At 42.0% G+C, this 12,425-nt stretch overlaps 1 protein-coding gene across 1 annotated transcript in view; it reads left to right on the top strand.

Annotated features, from left to right (window-relative positions):
- The window catches only part of SFMBT2 (Scm like with four mbt domains 2), a 112,418-nt gene that overhangs the window by 36,647 nt on the left and 63,346 nt on the right, over positions 1 to 12,425 (top strand).

The following is a 12,425-nucleotide window of genomic DNA, read 5'->3' as shown; positions in this document are numbered from 1 at the left end:
ACATGTTCCTTGAAGACCTCCAGGGATGGTGACCCAACCACTTCCCTGGGCAGCCTGTTCCAATACTGCACAACCCTTTCAATAAAGAAATTTTTCCTCGTATCCAGTCTAAACCTCCCCTGGTGCAAATTCAGGCCGTTTCCCCTTGCATATCACTTGGAATCACTTGCTTTTAGCTTTCAAATCACTACTTGTGTCTTCATGAGAAGGCTCATTTTGAGGACTGCCACTCTGTGGCCATCCAGGCAGGAATGTTTCACCTGCACATAGCCCCAGCACCTGAAAATTTCAGGTAATGTGAGACGAGATGCTTAAATTTTAGATATGGATAAGGCAATTTTAGATATGGGTGAGGCAAATCTAGTCTTGTAGTATCTGTTTAAAGGCAGAAAAACTGAAAGTCAAAAATGTGCTTTTGTCTGTTTTCTTGGACTCATGCATATCCCATGAATTTGCTAATAGAGAAGAAAAAATAGTCAGTCTCTTCGTAGTCTAGTGCTGTAACCAGGAAACAAAACTTGCAACCTCATTTTTTTATTGATGTTTCCCACCAAGGCTGAAAAAAGAGACGTCTAAATTACTCTTCTGTTGTGTTTTAAACAATGCAATGCATATAATAAACTGCAAGCATCATCTCCACTAATTCTCATCTTTCTGTAGCAGATGGGAAATGAAAAAAAAAAAAAAAAAAAGCAGAATGGATTTCTTAGACATCAGGTCTCTCTCTGTATGTGCTTCTGTGCTTTGATACCTTCATTAACAGTGGATATTTGCTGTAGACTGTTGGCACTGCCAGAGAAAAAGAGGTAATTGTGCAGTGAACTGGTTTGTTCTTTATGTAAGAACATTGTGCTGCTGTAAATTTGTTGCATTTTACAGAGATGTCTCCAAAGAATAGCCTTCAGAAAGTGGCTATGGGATTTGGAAGTGAGAAAAGGCACTTAGTGTGTGAGATAATTGGACAGAGCATGAAGGTGTGAGGTCAGAGCCTTGGGCACAGTATTTATATTGCAACGACATCTCCTTGCAGAGTGGCCCGTGGCTTTTAGATGTTGTAATGGTGCAGAACCCCTTTGGGGCTGGTGTTTGAGATCCCAAAGGTACAGGACATAAAAGTGCCTCATGTGACCACTTGAAAAGGAGAGCCAAGGGGACAGAGTTTGGCATCTGCGCCAGGATCAGGTGGCTCCAGACCTCCTTTCCTCCACCAGCTCCACTTTCTAGCATCAGAGAGAACTGGTGCAATGCAGCACTATGTGAGAGACCCCCGTGCTAACCCATAACAACTACTGGCATGGCTCAATGCGTGCCTGGTGCTGTGCAGAGGTGCTAATTCTGGGTGTGAAGCAAGCTGATGGCTGTATTTCTGTTGGTTCTGGAGCTAGCTTGGATATGGACTGATCCCAGAATTGCTGCATTTTGCTTTGTGGATGTGCATTTCTTCACTTTCTTTATTTCTCGTCTGGAACTAATGCACAGGAAGCATATGAAGTGCTGTTTGTTGGCTTTATCATGGTGTTGATGGGCCAGCAACGGGCATGCATGTCCTCCCCAGTGGCTGCTTAAACTTTTTAAAACAGATTTTACAAAGTGTCCGTGTATCTCTATCTACCTGAAACAGCATGTGTCTGTGTAATGATGACCAAATGCCATCTCTGTTTTTACCCAGAGGGGTTACAGCTTGAAAAAAAAAAAAAAAATCTGAGAATCTGCCTACTAAGTGTGATCTTGTGCTGGATATTTGGTGCACTTACCTGCATCTCATGTAGGTACACACATAACCCGTCTCCTGCCATCTCCCTCTGAGGTCTGTGACCTGGGCCACTTCTGAACACCTTCTTAAGGTGCTGGTTTTGGCTGGAAAACAGAGCTCTTATAATTATTGTTATTATTTTTTTTATAAGGATACAAATTGATTTTTTTTTTAATGGGATAAAAATGGATTTCAAAATCACAATCAAAATATCAGGTTCCCCACCTCCCTGAATGCTCCCAAACTCTTGATTTGACAAGGCGTTCATTAAGACTCCTGGGTCTGAAGATTGTGAGTTTGAGCTCTCATCTCACGTGATACATCTCTTCTGTGCGTTGAGCATAGCACTTAATGCGAGTGGAGGAAAAAGTAATCAAGGAACGTGCGTGGAAGCTTGGGGTTAAGTAGAGAGAATCATGGAGTTTGGATGCTTATTTTCACAGTGAGCTGTCACCCTAATGGACACTGATACTAATGATGCAGGAACCCCCATGGTTATATGGTTTGTTCAGAGTTTTCAAATGCTGGGCTTTGCCTGGCTTTCAAAAATACCTTCAGCAGCTCTATCTGTGTGTGTACACGAGTGAGACCATTCAAGTGAGCCATTCTGGCTTAACTTCTAATATGGTTGTTGATACCAATGAAATTTAGTTACCTTGAACCTGGAAGTGAATTGGGCAGAGAGCAGTGTTATTGCTATGCATAAAAATGTACAATCTCTGTTTAGATAAGGGAAAAGCTAAGAAAATTTGGAGAAGTAGAAACTACTAGCTTTGAGTGAAGGGGTTTCTTCACCTTTGTAGTTATACAGCAGGTTTTTTATTATTTGTTTATTTAATTTTTTACATAGGTAGCCGAAAATAAACCATCCCTCTTTTACCATGTTGGATGCTATAGCAAAATCAGAATAATCAGCCTTCATTTGTGCCTGCAGATGCAAGAGGACAGGTAACTGGCCCAAGTAAAAATGTTCATGTCTGGAGAAGCTTTTATGTTCCCAAGTAAATTGCCAGGCAGCTGCTTTCCCCAATTTGTGGCACTGTAATGAAGCTTTTTCCTCTTGTTTGGTACTTAACCTAGATAACAAGCTTTCAAAATTGTGTTCCAGGTGAAATTAATATAAAAGCACTTAAAAAAATGGGTTACTCATGGCAAATGCTCTAGAAAGTTGACTGCCTCATGAATACCACCCTATGGAGACTGGATGGCCATAGGTGACTTTTAGGTACATTGAGGACCATGTGAATTAACTTGTTGCATTCCTGCAAGGCTGGAGGATGGGAAGAGATGAGTTTCCCTCTTCTCTTGCTGTCTCTGGCTCTTCCTCTTCCCCAGTTCCTATTTTCCCATGGCAGAGCAGTGCTGTGTCTCAGTGGTCCTTGGCTGCACGGTGCTGCTGACATGAAGGGAAGGGCTGCGACGAGTGCAAATAGAGCTGCTAAATTTACTTCTGTTCTTTATCTACTCAATCTGATTGCAATTGATATATAATGCCACCTAGATAGAGCAGAGCTGCTTCTCATTATCAACACACTTCTCCTTTTTTATTTATTTATTTATTTTTTATTTTAAGCAATCCATTGCAAGGAGGATATTGACTTTAACTGAAGCGGAGTAATTAATCACAGTACTTATGAGTAAATCATTTACTGCAGCTTGCATGCAGGATGTGGAGCTGAGACCATTGTACTCAGTCAATCAAGGCAGACTGCATGGGCTAATGGCACAGGGGTCACCGTGCTGTTGGGATTTATTAGGCAAATTTCTCTTCTGATCTTGGACAATTTAACTTGTAAGCAGAAAGCCGTAGCAGTGGGCTCTGAAGAAGAATGTGCTTGTTTCCATAACGTGTTTGCAGCTAAGGCAGCTGAACGTACTGCGTGGAAATGCCTCAGTGGTCGCTGGTGGTGACCCTCCTGCCAGCTGCTTTGTGCTGGGTGAAGTTCAACATGCTGAGCAGCCCCTTCCTTGGAGCTGCAGTGAGTTAATTACTGAAAGACCTTGGCATCATTCAAAAAAAAAACAACACCAAAAAAAACACCTTTAATGTAATAGCATCCACTCACCCTTGCTGCACGCACACACAGTTTTCTCCCACAGCATCCACATCCTTTTCTTCTTCCACCTATTGGACACAAAGCACAGACCAAAGCAAGCTGCAAGAAATGAAAAGCAACTCCCAAACCACCTGCTGCTTTTTTATTGTTAAAAAAGTAACAGTTAATTAAGGACTAGAGAAGCCCGAGGGGAATAGTGTGTCTGTGAAGGACTAAAAGGATGTTAAGAAGTAAAGTCTAATGTGGACAATGAGACAATTTTTTCCATGTGATTTTACTTGTTTTAGCTAAGAGTGTACGTGGATCATTTCTGGACACCTTGAATGGCAAAAGGAAGAATAACAGTTGCAGTATACTGAAATTCAGTGTAATTGCACAATAAGGGAATTTTTTAAGGTGAGAACATAAAGCACCGAAAGTGTTCATGCCTTTTTTCATCTTTACTTCTCTTCGCTTTTTCTAATCAAAGGGTGCATGTAGAATTGGGTATACAAGGATTAAAATCTGTGCATTGGCCCTTTCTTGGATCAAAATCATAAAAAGCGCCGCATGGGTGGTTTTTTAGAAATGGCGTTGGGTTGTTTGGAGTAGCCTGAAAAATGGAGCATGCCAAGGATTTTGAAGACAGCTAAAAATTATTATTATATGAAGTAGCTCATGAGGTCTAAACAAAGAAGATTAATTTGATGTTTACACATTTTCAAAGTTTTATTTATAGAAAGTAATTAGATAATTAACAGCTGTAAGAGCAAGTAGATCAATCCATAGCTTAAACCAACATCCTCCGACAGTGTACAAGAGCAGCTCATTCCATTACAGTTATCACCCTTTCATACATTAGCCTGTTATAAATGCATCAAATGGCACCACAACGTACTGCTAGCTCCAGGAATATATTTTGAACATGGGTGTATTCTTTGATAGAAAGTCATTTATAATTTCCATTTTCCATGAAAATCCCCTATATAATATTTTCTTTGAAGACTTTCCATTTTTAAGGCAGGTAGGTATATAGAAGGGGATGTCTGAGCTCTGAGGTTTATATCCCTTGAAATGTATGGCTGCATCATTAGGAAATGAGATCAACAGCTTTTGATGCATGTTTTTTTTTTTTTGTCTTGGCACTATATTTTCATTTTGCGATCTGATTCAAACCACAGAACTCTGCTGGTGTGAGAACAGAAGATTGTTTGAAGTTTTAAATAAGAAAGTTGTTTGAAGGTGTCTCCAGCCACATTTGGCTTTTTTCAGGGAGCCCATGAAAGAACAAAAAATAAACAGTAATTTTTCATGGAAAATGCCACTAAGTAGCTTTCTAAATTTTATTTTATTTTATTTTGGAAATGCCTAATAGGGGATCTTGTGCTAGGCTTTGTAGGGTCCACAGCAGAGGTTGTTCCCTTCCCTGAAGGACTTGGGGATGGTTCAGAAACAGTGCAGACACAGCCTGAGCCTTTTGCTTAGGGGCACGGGGGATCCTTGAGCAGGGGCAGCACCCACATCCCCATCCCATTTCCACCTCCAGTCTGGTTCACAAGGCTGTATAGTTCAGCAAGCTGACTGAAAATGTTTAGCTTCAACCATTTTCTGTCAAAATGATCTTTTATCAAAATGGAAATATTTTGCAGGAACATGTCAGTTTTGACAAATTGTTTTGATGGGTGAAGTCTAAACAAATTGTTTCAGCATTCTACGTTGTTTTGATATGAAGACATCTCATTTTGACTCTATCATTTAGACCTTTGTAACTGAGTTCCAACATATATTTATATGTTTAGACCTTTATAACATATAAATACTGCATCAAATGTGTGACAGTTTAAAAAGTATCAGATGATACATTTCTGTATTTTTGCAGTATGCTATTTACCTTTTCAAAACCTGCATGTCTTAATATTATTTGTCTATAAACTTTTGAGCATCCTGAAATACTTATTTGAGAAATTTATTATTCCTTTTCATGAAGTGATGGTGTTTTAGCTTGTTTTGTAATGGAGTGATAAGAATTTCCCAGGTCCTGTCCAGTTATAGTTCCTTTTGTTAACCAGTTTTGTTCATTCCAATCCCAGGAAGGAATTAAATTTTTAATAATAATAGTTACCACAGTGAGAGAATTGTCGCTTAACAGATTTATTCCAAAGATTTAAGACCATTTTATAAAGCTATTTAAGGCTCTGCTCCTTGCTTCAGGTATGAAAAAAATTGAAACTCGGATGTTTAGAGGTTAATGGGGACCAGTGGGGATTCTCCAGTGGAGATGTTGGCAGGCTGCTTGTGATCCTGGGTAATTAAAAAAAATAAATTACGAACAGCTTTTTTTTTTTTTAAGTAAGGACAAAAATTAGCATAATTTGATGTTATTACTTGTCTTGTGCCACGTTACTGGTGGCAGAAACACAGGTCCTCTTGGATGGGATGGTGTTAGGTTGTCCGCATGCCTACCCGACGTGTGCTCAGAAGATATGGAGAAGGATGGGCATAGGTCGTTATCTTGTTCTTTAATATGTAGTATCATTGATGCCAAAGACTGTCAAAAGCTGTCCCTTATTCAAGCTTCTTGCCCAGTGGCATGGATCCTCTGCCCCTGACTGGCCACTGTGTTTGCAAGACTGGTCAAGGTGCAGGTGTGTGGTCGAATGCCACAAATTATTTTGAAGTAATTTATGTTCAAAGATCCCTTGTTGGTGGAAGTATAGTCTTGGCCTATTCTGCCTCTGTGCTTCTTATGCCTTCCTTGGAGATGAGAAGGGTAAGAATATCCATGGGATGCGTAAAGGTGTTTCGGAGGAGTAGCTTATCTAGGTGCTGTAACCCAATGAGGTATTTGTGCAGCAGTTTGTTCCCTTTACTGAATGCCTCAAACTTCAAATTCCTGAGTCTTGCTCCTGCCAATTGAGGGAGTGGCTTGTGGGGGAGAAAAATGTCCCGAGAAGGAAAAAAAAAGTGCATGTTCTTTCCATTGTGTTCACTGTCCTTTAGATTACAAGGCTTTTTCCTGAAGTTTGCAGTACACTGTTCTTGAAGGAAAAAAAAAAATGGAAGAAAATGAGGATTTTCATATGATCCTATGACCTTAGGAGAAATGGCTTTAAGAGAAACAGCAACTGCTAAAGACTAGATAAAATCCCTAGAGTTGGTAATGTGATAATAGGATCTCATACTCATTGAATGGAGCGCCTATGACTCAGTGCTTTCACGGGACTGTAAATGTTCTTTTAATCTCTTATTTCTCTAGAGAGGCAGATAAATCTGAACCCATTATACACTCCGGCTGAAGCAGGGCACAGAGATTATAAGGTTGCAGGAGCAGAGGGTGGCAGCACCGGGAATGAAGCAGCCGCCTTGGTTCTCAGGCATGTGATTAGCATGATTACAGGGAGTGCGGTGATGCAGGGTTTGCAGCTCTCTGCACTTTTTTGACCTCTGTTTGCATGGCTTTTGTAGTCAGCATGCACAATGCAAGGGGAAAGGGCCACTTTTGAGCTGTTAACAGTGAAAAACAGGAAATCGGTGCACAGTAAGTGATGCTGAAGGTCTTTGGCACATCAGCCATTGACCCAGGTTGCAGCAGCGCCGGGTCCTCAGATGCCCCTGTGGTTCTGGCAACCCAGAGTCATCAGGAAAAAGAGATAAATGAGTAGAAGTGAGAAAATGGCAGGGAGCTGAAAGGGGGGAAGGAGAGGAAAGGACGTACAAGCAGAGCTTTGGGGCAGGATGTATCAAATAGAGAAAGAAGTGGGAATAATTATTACTATCTGAGGGATATTGGGTGCAACCTGTTTTTGATCGAGTTCAGCCCCATGAAAGAGGAGCTCAGTTTTATAGCCCATACCATCAATTCTGAGGCAATAAATAGAGTCTTAACGTGGAAGGGTCCATTTTCTTTCTAATTTAAAAATCTGCTGTAATACCAGCCAAACTAGAAACTGCTCTCTGAAGTATTTTTCACTGAGAAAGGCAAGAGGGCTTTGCATTTTTCTCCATGGTAACATGCTACAGGGACTGCAGCAGAGCAGGGATACTTGGTTTTTACTTTTGCAGGTGTGGATAACTTGATGGAGGTCTGTTAGGAAGAGGCAAAGCCTTGTCTTGGCCTCAACCAGGCCAGTGCTGGACACTGGCTGAGTCTTGGGATTGGTGCACCCATGCAACTAACTGCTTCTTGTGAACTGGGAACAACTGTAAAAAATCAGGGGTCTTCCTCAGGTCCTTTTGTAGCGGTCTAGATCCAACTGGATCTTACTCTCTGTGCATTAATCCTTGGGAATGGAATCTGAAGCAGAGCTACTGGCTGCCTGTAACTGCTGTGGGTACACCATGGCCCAGCAGTGTGCGGACCTGGCTTCAGTTTTGGGTGCCTTGCTCCAAGGCAGGTGGTTTGCAGCATTTTTATGGCAGGAAGATGCCTTAAAGCCTTTGGCCTTGGAGGTGCTGAGGTGTGAAAACCGCCACCAGTGCTGGCTCCAGGATGGAGGGAACCCGATCCAAAGGAAATCAGCACATCTGCGTACACAAGCTGTGGCTCCCAACAAGTTGTGGTGTTGCCTGCTGAACAAGGAAAGAAGAGTTGTTAGGAGGTGCTGGCATTTTCAGAAGATCACTTTTCCCGTGCTGAGAGCACTGCTAATGCCTGGCTCCTCTCTGGATTATTTAGTGGCTAATCGTTCAGTTCAGCTCACACTGGGGCCTTTGCATCAGTGCGGGCACTGAGTCTTTTTTCTGCTACCACATCTCTGCTTTTTTTGAATCATTTCCCTGTGATACATTTGATGGTGTTTGGCCCCCAGGGTCATTTTCAAAGTAGTCCCAATGTAATTAGGATATCTCAAATGTTTTCTTGTCATTGGGTGTGCTTGGAGCCCTGTTGTGGTATGGGTGACAGTCCCACAGAGGTCATGATGGAGCCATTGAAAGGGAGAGAAGACACAGGTATCTGAACCCTATGAACCCAGCTCCTGACTCACTGTAGTTATCTAAGGAAGGAAAAATTGTTTTGAAAATAGCAGTACTACAGGAGTTTAGGTCCCTGTGAACAGGGTCTTATGTTCTCTCCACCTTCCTGTCCCACCAAGTGGCCAGCCTGCTGCAGATGGGCTCTAAAAACAATTATTACAGCACGTCTGCAATAGGAGAGGTTCAGTTGTGTATTCTTCCTCCAGCTAATAAGCCAAAATGTGAATTAGTGATCTAAAATCAGTGCTTCGGTTCATAGGTGCTGGGTCAGATACACCAGAGAAGCACCAGCATTTCCTGATAGATGCTCAGGACGGATGCGTGGGCACCCATGCACTACACTGCCAGCTATTCTTGTTACCCAGCGGATTTTCCTTTGTTCGAATATTCTTGTTTAACATTTTGCTTGGTCCTCAAAGGCTTTTTGCAGATCTTGTGATGATTCAGATTCACTTCATTACTGCTGAAAATTAATATTTGCACTGTAATTATTTGCACTGCAGCACTGAGAATCCTGATCATGCTCTACAGGCATGGAAAAAAAGTGCAAATCCCTGTTCCTAAAACTTCCAGTGCAATCTGTTCTCTCACAGAGGTTTCCAGAGTCCCTTTATCTGCACTGCAAAAGAAGATTAAAATGAAGCAAAACATGCTGGATTTGTTTGGGGAGGACGATTCTGAAACCGCTTACAAACTGGGAGCAGAATGTTTTTTCAGCTGAGGTTGTTCAGTCTGAAAGCAAAGATCAGCTTGTCACTTTTGGACTTTGGAAGCCTGTAATCCAGATTTAAATGTTGACAGAGGCCCCGTTTTATTTAGGTGTCCGAAAGCTTTGAGGTTCAAGTCGTTTAGGCAGAACAAAGTATTTTTTTGAGAGGCTTTGAAGAGGGGGCTGACTGACAGACAGTGAGATCTGTGAATCCGGCACCGTTAAGACATCTGAAATTGGGCATCTGGAAATGGAGGCTTATGAAATCTGTTGTCAACTTTGAAAATCCTGACTATTTTTCTTTTCTCCTGCCAGTTTTGAAAGTTTGAACCGTGTTCTTTTTATCACATTTGTCATTCCTTAGTAACGGAGCTCTGGCATTAAAAAATTGGCTGACAACTTTGTGGGTATGAGCCAACATGAAGTTCAGTTTGCACCCTTCTCCGATGCACCCAGTGTTGTTTGCAGCAAGAGGCAGAAGTCTGAATTAGAAGGGCTCCAGTCTCATTCATTACAGCAATTACTATCTTCTCACTGATGCCAGAATTAAGCTTGTTTATTATCTTAGTGTAGGTGGACAGGAACTGATGAGGTATATGCAACAGGAGTGTTGAGAGAGAAAGCACCTTGTATAAACCATTTCTTCTCAGGCTATTCCTTCATCTTAAATAATTCAAAGGTGGTAAATCTCCTGGAAATCATGCAAAATTGGTGCTGCCTAAGACTTAGAGCAGTTCCAGGCTACCTTAAGTGTTATTTTATAGAAGCTTGAGACCAGCAAGTTTGCTGATTTTAAATAAATTTATGTGCTCTTGCAGTGTTGTTTAGATCTATAAACTGAACATATGGTTTGAGTGACACTGGGAGAACTGACTTTTGGGGAAGGAGCACAACTCAGAAATGGGATCTAATGTAAAGTCTACTGAGCATAGATTCTACCTTTTTCCATGGCCATCTGTATGGATTGCATAAGGTATTTAGGATATAAATTGAGTTTGGGCCAAAGTCCAAATGTGCCAAGTGCCCAAACTGGAAGTAAGCCCAAGCATGAACGTGTTTTTCCCAGTTTTGTGCCAATATCATGTAATTATCAGACAAAACCAATGGTCCCAGGGTCTGGAAAGGGCGGTGAGATTTGTAGGAGCCATGCAGAGGTCAGTGTGAGTATTGCCAGTTCTGAATTCTGCTGGGCTTTGATTTCTTGAGTTGAAGCTCCTGCTAATTTCAGGCTCTCTTGACTGAGCTTGTTGAAGGAAATAGCTGCTGGTTTGGAATATTTACTGCCAGGCAGCTTGGGATTGACTTTTTTTTCTCCCCCAAAGGCAATGAATATTTGCTAGGCACTGAAGCTTCGAGTACCTGTGATGAACACCCCTGTGCTGGGTGCACAAATACAGAGCATTTCATCAGCTTGATACCAAACCTCTGTTCAGCCTGTGTATCCATCTGTAGCACGGAGGGAATAAAAGCTATCCCTTGCTGTGGGCTGTGTAGCACCCATAAACCCCTGACAGCATATACTTGGTGTGGCCAACTCATGGAGTTGCAGGAGCCTGAACCCATTTCTCCATCCTTCCATTTTAACCTGTCCATCTTACCCTTCCTGGGCTTCAGGTTCACGTACAGGCTGTCATCTACCTTCTGTCTTTGGACAAGAGGAGAGACATGTCTCCTTATCCCAGCCCCCACCAGGTACATGCCTGTAAGCAAAGGAAATGAGTTGCATGTCTTCAAAGAAGAGAGTAAATTGCTTTTTTTCTTTGAAATAGTCAGTAGAAGAGAATGAGCTACCCTGGGCGGAGCTGCTCAACAGGAGATGGGTCTAAGGGAACAATTTTTGATGGAATACTGGGGCTTCCTGTGGAGTGGAGTTGTTTGAAACACTTCTACTCCTACCCATGCTTCAGGTGGGGTCTCCGATTTCTCGTATCCATTTGACACCAGGTACGTGTTTATTTTCCTTTTAAAAAGAAGAGCTGAAGCAGTATCATTGGCGTGGGAGACAAACCCGCGTAAAAAGCTCCGTCATGACATCTACAGGCAACTTTTCTCTCCTCCTCTGAAACCATCCCGAGGCCCTTGTAGCCCTTCCCATCAAACAGAGCTGTTACAGGTCCTTGCTGCCTTTTACCCATTTCTACAAGCAACTGGGAGGCCTGAGAAAAATAACTCTATGTATTCCAGCTTTGGTCCTTCCTTGCTGCTGTTCACTTCATGCAGTGAGGATGAACAGCGGGGATTGTATAGAGCAATATTAACTCATGGTACCAAGTTCATTTTTGCCTTAAGGCCCTGCTATGCTGTTTTATCAGGAATTGTGTGGCTATGGCTTGAAAGGTGCTTGTCTTGAAGAGATCCAAACCAATTTGTGCTTCTTTATTCATTGTTCGGCAGCAGGCCACTTAATGCATTTTGAGAAGGCTCACGTTTGGCCTCCTTGTCTGCAGGTAATAGTGGCAAGATTTGTGCCCACAGTTCGCTGTGTCTGCTGGTCGTGTTTCTAATCTGAAGCCCTCCTGCTCTAAATACTGCAACTACACCTTCTCAGAAAGCATGAAGTGCTTCAGTCTTGGTTGACTAACGTATTTCCCTAAAGTGTGAAGCAAAGGACTTGGCTTCTTCTGAGCAAAACAGAAGGGTTGCTGTAACGTCATTATTTAGGACCTGTGCTGGTTACTTACAGCCCTTCCTGGACTCTCCTATGGATTAATAATCTTTAAACCATGTGTCCAGTTTGTTCGGAAGAAATGGTTTAATTTTCAAACGCTTGTGATTTTTCCCTTCTGAAGGTTTTGGTATGATTAACAGCATAACTATCACTGTTGGTTGTCTAACGTGTAAGTAAGATTTTTGGCGGAGATAAATGTTTGCGACATCACCTGATTCCCATTTACAGACAGGTGGAATTAAAGTTTGGCTTCTGGGTTTCCAACTGCAGGTGCACAATGAATTC

This window comes from Cygnus olor, chromosome 1 (genome assembly GCF_009769625.2).
Source record: "Cygnus olor isolate bCygOlo1 chromosome 1, bCygOlo1.pri.v2, whole genome shotgun sequence".
NCBI classification, from domain to species: domain Eukaryota; kingdom Metazoa; phylum Chordata; class Aves; order Anseriformes; family Anatidae; genus Cygnus; species Cygnus olor.
The sequence above is the reverse complement of the archived record's forward strand: the minus strand, read 5'-3'. Positions and strand labels throughout refer to the sequence as shown.